We start from the raw sequence: 7,390 nt of genomic DNA, 5'->3' as shown, positions 1-7,390 counted from the left end.
TGGTGTTCAGGATATCAAATGCATTCACTCACTTCCACGGTCTCTTTATCAAGTACGTTATTCACTGGTGGGCAGGTATTAAATATAACGGTTGGCTCCCGTGTCTACAGTCCTGCAGAAAATGACCCACCCTGTGAAGGGTGAATGGCACAGTCTCAGGATGCGGAGAAGGAGGCATGACAGAGTTTGTAACCTCCAAACTAAACTGATGTTTGTATCCAGAAAGGGCTTACATCTTCACAGGCACATGGCATCGTGAAACCTCAGGGAGCTACGGTGGCATCAGAGCATTGGGGGGAGCCCTGCTTGTGACCAGAGGTCAGAACTAAAGTGTTACTGCATCCCCCAAAAAACTAGCAATGTAAAGGTGTCCATTTCTTTCTCCACACAACAGACCCAGGTCTGTGATCCATTTGTACTTCATGTGCCCCTTTATGCAGCACGGTAGAGACTATGTCTGTGTTGTTGTTTGTTGTTGTTGTTTATTTTCTCTTGCACATTTATCTCTTCCAGCCGGGAAAACCCTTCTTCATCCTTGTCACTGATTGCTTGCCCCGCCCTATTCCAAACTTGTTCTGGATGCTGTCTTCTTTTTATGCCCATTTTTTTTTTTTGTTAAAAAGGTGAGGAAATTCAGTACTTTCATTTTTGCAATAGCTTCTCTTGTACTTCTAGTTTTAGGGGACCGGAGAACTAGGATAACATCATCTCCAGCTATTCCTGCTGCCTAGAAAAGGAGAGTAAATGGATCCGCGTAAACGTAGAAATAAACACAATGTTTTGTTTTCAGCGGTTTATAGAGGGAAGCAAAGGTCACAGAGGAGCTACTCATTAAAATGTGTTGCCAGGTGTCATCATTTGACTAAGGGTTTTTTGTGGTTTTTTTCCAGCCATTTTCTTTTCTTTTCTTTCCTTTCCTTTTCTTTCTTTTCTTTTGCTTTTTTTTTTTTTTTTTTTTTTTTTTTTTTTTTTTTTTTAATCAGCTCCAACATTAGAAACAGTGTAGCCACGGTGAGGCAGGGTGGAGCCAATAAAGACTGCTGAAAGAACAGAACTAAATGGAGAATTTGAGATTCTGTATACTTTGAGGCAAAGTAATTTCTCATGCCCTACCATGTTGGGCAAGACCTGGAGCCTAGTCCTCTCTTTCCAATCATCTGTCCAGATAAAGGGTTGCAAAGAGGTGAAAAGGTGTAGAGTGTTAATACTCCAGTGCACAGGTAACTCAGCACTTTCTGAGGATGGAATCCCAGATCCCGAGGCCGGTCCATGTGGAGTTTGGAGGAATTCAGTAACTGTTTCACCTTCTGAGATCTACTTACAAGTCATGGGAAAAGCAAAGGCTCAGTCCTCTTTCCCTTCTTCTCTACTATCCACATTCTTTCCATAGGTACTGTCTTATGGGTCATATTATATTTCAATGACTCTCAAATTTATGTCTCAAATATTTATATCTATACCATGAGACTTGTATATCCTAACTGCTGCTTGATGTACTTACATGATAAATTTTAATTTTTCCCAGATCTGCTCCTTTCCCAATCATCCATTTTGGTCAATTGTATCCACATATAATTGTACCTAGTCACAGTCACAGTATGGCAGTTGTGACCACTTGCCATAGCTAAAAATTAAGCCATTTTGAGATATTCTTTTTCTCTCACCAGTCCATGGAGCCTTTAATTTCCACTCTACTTAGAAAATAGGTCCTGATTGTATCAATGTATGTCTATACGTCTCTAGCACCTATATCCAGAACTTTAACTCACTTATGGATTACCGTAATAGGCACCTAACATGGCTCTTTTTGGTCTATTCTTTACTGTCAATGGTCCACTAAGTGCATAAAAACATAAATAAATAAAATAAATATACATAAGATCAGTGTGACACAGAAACCAAAATTTCTCTTTTGTTTTGTTATTAGAGAAAATAGAAAATTGCATCAAATTATGTTGATAAGCTGATAAAGGTTTTGGCAGACTAACAACCATGAAATTTGGCAATATGAGGGTCATTACAGATCTTGAAAAGAGCATTATGAGTGACATGGTATGGGATGGATTCAGTTAAGAAGAGAAAATATGTGATAAACTGGAGACAATAACTGAAGTTCTTTCAAAGAGATCTGGGTGAAAGAAATAGGAAAATGGGTAAATATCTGGAAAGAATGTGAAGAGAGACGTTTTTGCATGAGTGCATGTATGTATACACATGTGGTTGTGTGTATGTATTTCCTTATAAAAGATATCCATGTATGTCTGGATGAAGCTGGAGAAATATAGAAAAGGGAGAGACTTGAGATGCAAAAAATAAATGATTTGCAGAAACTGATATTCAAGTTCATGATAGCCAAAGCAGTTAGATCTAGAGGGCAAAATCATAGAGAGGAAAAATCTTTGATGAAATTAACCTCATATTATGGCAGCTCCCCTCTCTTCAAACATTAGCTTACATGTAAATTATGCATATATTGAGACACCAAGAATTCCAACAGAAAGAAATTGTGGAGAGGCTAAAGCAAAACAAAATATTCAGCAGCCATGAGCTACATAGAAGACAGAAGATGGGATCCAGACCACATGAAGCTATAGGGAGCCTGGTACATATCTCAGATATTCAGCAGAAATGCAAAATGAGCACATCTTGTTTGAACCATCTCTTAACTCTAAGGGGGAAATACAGACATAAAAGTCTGAACAGTGCTTAAAACCCATTCTGAACGGAGTTCAATTTTTATTGTCTATTTTTGGAAAATAATCCCAATAAAGATTTTTTTATTTATGTTTTCATTTTGTTTAATGTTTATTCATATTTTGAGAGAGAGATGGAGACAGAGCACAAGTGGGGGAGGGGAAGAGACAGAGGGAGACAGAATCTGAAGCAGGCTCCAGGCTCTGAGCTGTCAGCACATAGTCTGATGTGGGACTCAAACTCACAAACTGCAAGATCATGACCTGAGCCAAAGTCAGACGCTTAACCAACTGAGCCACCCAGGCACCCCAAGAATTTTTTTTAATGTGAGGTTTGACATACTGATTCTAAAATGTAAAAGTTAATCTTAAATATGAAAAAAAAATTGCAGAATTTACATGACAAGACTTGCTAACAAATAATGAAGCTATAATAACTAAAACAATGTAGTTATGGATGCAAGGATAGACAAATAAACCAATGGAACAGATAGAGAATCCAGAAACAGAAGTTGGAAAATATGGTCACCTAATTTACAATAGTTACCACTTCATTTCAGTTAGGAACATATGATCTTTTCAACAATTTGCCCTGGATATATAGGCTATCTTTGACTGAAAACTATGAACCTTTATTTTTAACTCACTTCACACAAAAACTAATTTCCGATGTTTGGTAAATATAAAGCTGATATGTAAGGCATTAAAGCTTATGTAAAAAAAATTAAAGAATATCTTTATAAACTTGTGGTAACTCGGGATAAGGTTTTCTTAAATAGCATGTAAAAAGTATTACCTATGAAAGATAAAATTAACCAAATAGATTACAGTCAAGTTAAGAACTTCTGTTCATGAAAATACCCAATTAAGAGGATGAAAAGAAGCCATGAGTATTATTGTCCCTTTCTGAAAAATACTTGCATTTTTTTCTAATACATATATTAGATGCTGTGTTAGAATATATTTTAAAAAACCCTAATGTAGCCAAGAAAAAGACAAAGGTAATAAAATGAGAAAGAAAAAGGCATTCACAAAAATACTATTTCAATGGTCAATAAACATATAAACTTATTTTCAGTACAACTTGTCTTTAGCAAAATGCAAATTAAAACCAACATGAGATACCACTACACAAATACCAGATTAATTAAAATTCAAAAGACAGAAAATTCTGACTTATGATGAGAGTACGGAAAATCTTGACGTGCATGTTGAATAGCTGAGCTTTTGGACAATGCTGGCAAGATTGTAAATTAGTGCAATCCTATCAGAAATCACTTTAGCATTAAATATTCTCATTACCTATGATCCTGGATTTTTCATAAGGGATCATCTAACAGATATGAGTAAAGGACATATGCCCATCAAAAGACATACACACACTTCTTTGAAGCTTTATATACAGTACTACAAAACTAAACCTGATTCCAAAGACTTTTATCAGTTCAGTGGAGAAATAAATGTTCCTGTATTTATACAATTGAATACAACACAACAACAGGTAGAAAAACAGCTACATGCAAAACATAGATACAACATGGAATGGAAAATGTAAGAAATTCCAGATCAGTCAAAACTAATCTCTGCTGATAGAAATAAAAGTAGTCATTATCAAAAACAAAACAGTTGAATATGTGGGAAAGGGGTAGAAAAGGTGAGAGGGAAACAAACCACAAGAGACTCTCTTTTTTTTTTTTTTTTTTGAGGGAGAGTGTGCACATGAGCATGTGCATGGGGGATGGGCAGAACGAGAGGGAAGGAGAGAATGTTAAGCAGGCTCCATGCCCGCCCAGCACAGAACCCAATGCAAGCTCTATCCCAAGACCGTGGGATCATGACTTGAGCTGAAATCAGAAGTTGGTTGATCAACCAACTGAGCCACCCAGGGGTCCCTCAAACTGTAAGAGATTCTTAATGATAGAGAACAAACTGAGGGTCCATGAAGGTGGAAGTTGGGAGATGGGCTTGTTGGGTCATGGGTACTCAGAAGGGCACTTCTGATGAGCACTGGGTGTTGTATGTAAGTGATAAACCATTGAATTCTATACCCGAAGCCAATATTGCACTGCATGTGAACTAAAATTTAAATTGAAAAACTAAAATAAAAATAAAAATAAACAGGCAAAAAAAATAGTCATTATCTTCACCAGGGGAACTGATAGTGCCATAAAGACACCATCAGATAAGATTCTGAACTGCTGAAATTATTCTATCATTTGAGGGAAGGTGGCAGGGGGATTATGTGAAGATATATATCCGACAATAAACCATACACTTAAAATTTGAATATTGTTTGTGTAAATGCCACATGTGAACTGAGAAACAAAAAAAAACTTGAAAACCTTATTCTTCCCTTGGATTAGTTAGACTAGGACTATTATTTGAATTAAATGTAGCTAAACTGGCTTATTTCTCCTTTCATCATATGCAAACAAGCCACTAAACCCTGAGTCTCATGGGAGGGAGCAAAAGCTTTGTTCCTTCATGAATTCGACTTATTTAGTAGTAAGATTTAAAAGGTATTACAAAATGAGTGTTTTCATGACTCAGTCTTTTGGGAGAATAATTCTTTTTTTTTTTTAATTTTTTTTTTCAACGTTTATTTATTTTTTGGGACAGAGAGAGACAGAGCATGAACGGGGGAGGGGCAGAGAGAGAGGGAGACACAGAATCTGAAACAGGCTCCAGGCTCTGAGCCGTCAGCCCAGAGCCGGACGTGGGGCTCGAACTCCCAGACCGCGAGATCGTGACCTGAGCTGAAGTCGGACGCTTAACCGACTGCGCCACCCAGGCACCCCTAATTCTATCTTTTAAACCACCATTTCACTCTATATAGTGTAAATATGAATAACCTTGGAGATAGTTAAAAAAACACATTTCAAGAGTTAAAATTTATCCATTTATTAAGTCTTTGAAGTTGAAAACATACAGAAATCCAAGCAGTTACCTCAATTCTGAAGGTTAAGTAACTTTTATATTATCTACCCATCTGATAAACTATCCTTCAATATTAAAATTCGTATCTTTTCACAAATTTTGTCTATATAGTAAAATTGAATATGTTTGCACGAACTTTGCACATGTACTGTTGTCCACTTTGTTCTTACAAAATGTATAATAATTTGCATAAAAATGAAGGCCCACGATATTCAAAGTTGGGATATAAAAGACAGAGAATGAAGGCGAGAAGGAATGCCCCAAACTTCCCCACTCTAACAGTCCCCAGAAAGCAGGGACTGCTTTATAAATCCATAGATTTATAAAAATGACTACAGATAAGTCCACAGCTGTCTTTTCTATATCCCTTAAGCTCTCCCTGAACCATAGGGACATTGTCTTTCAGTGTGAACTCTGAAATTCCCACCAGTGTGACTGTTCCCCATTTACTTATCCCAATAATGAGCTACAGAAAAAAATATATAAAATATATAATAGAAATGTATAAATCTTTAGGTGGGTGGGGCCAAATTGCACTTTATAAGTGGAAAATGACTCAATTAGTAATCTTCTCTTTGAGCTGTACAGATGTTACTTTTCCTTGCCAAATCAGAAGGATTTAACATTCGCCAATAAGATTTCAGGACTGGATGCAACATTATTTAGCAAACCAGGCAAATACCATGTGATTTCCAGTAAATTCATTTCTAACTCAAAAATTTGTGCTTGTACAGTTTGCATTGGTAGATTTGTCTATGATCTGTTCTCACACGAGTGCTATTTTAATTTTTACTTGAATACTTTCCCCCCCTTTCTTAGTTTTAGACTTAAAGGGTACTGACCCTGAAACTTTAATTTTTCAACTTTGTTAGCTTCATGAGGTATCCTTACCTGCAGTGTCCAATTGACATCTTTTATCTAGAATAACAGGTATATTATATGTTCCTATAGTCTGCAGTGGGATTTAAATTAAAGGTCACATAAACCTTCCCAGTGTCATTTGATAAGTATTTGAAGATGGGCAAATTGCAAGTTGTACTTGGAATTGACCTATCCTGTCTCTTAGATTTCCATACTTAATCATCTCACTTCACTACAGGTCACCAGTACCCCTTATATAATGCTAGTATTACCATGTTACTAAATCTACAATTAAGGTATCTTGTATTTCTATGACTCTAATTGTCTCTAATTCAATCTGTCTGGTAGAGGGGATATATTTAACTACCCAAGTCCTAAACTTTATGCCTTTCCCTCAGTGCCACTTTGTGTGCCTTGAGAGGAATATGACAATTGTTCAAGCTTCCTTGGAGAGTTTGGGGGATGGTAAGAATTTTATCTCCCAGACATGTTCATTTAGTCTCACAAGTGTAACACCCTCTACTGTAGAAGGTTTTCAAAACCCTTTCTAGGTTCCATTCTGGTCTTATCTGTGCTCCCGTCTCATACCCAGGCAACAGCCAGACCCATTCTCCTAATTCAGAATGTTTTTAGTTTCTTTCTACAATGGTTTAGCTCTTGTAGAATTCCTCTTATTTTCTTTTTTTTTGCTTTAAAATTACCATATTATTTAAAATTTGAAATTTACTTTGTTTTAAAAAAGTTGTAAATGACTTAGTTTGGGCTTAAACACTCAAAACTCCAAGATAGTATCCCGTTTTTAGTAAATATTTATTATCTTCTTTATGATGTCCTATTTTCCATTGTTCTCCTGTGGCACAGAAAAAAAGAGCTAGATGGAAAGGGAAAAGCGATAGAGG

The 7,390-nt window shown here is 36.4% G+C and overlaps 1 pseudogene; it reads right to left on the bottom strand.

Moving 5' to 3' along the window:
• Window positions 1-432: 432 nt before the first annotated feature.
• LOC125174539 (protein downstream neighbor of Son-like) overlaps window positions 433-7,390 on the bottom strand; it is a 48,866-nt pseudogene continuing 41,908 nt past the window's right edge.

Source organism: Prionailurus viverrinus, chromosome C2 (genome assembly GCF_022837055.1).
Source record: "Prionailurus viverrinus isolate Anna chromosome C2, UM_Priviv_1.0, whole genome shotgun sequence".
NCBI classification, from domain to species: Eukaryota; Metazoa; Chordata; class Mammalia; order Carnivora; family Felidae; genus Prionailurus; species Prionailurus viverrinus.
This window is presented reverse-complemented; position numbering and strand designations above follow the sequence as displayed.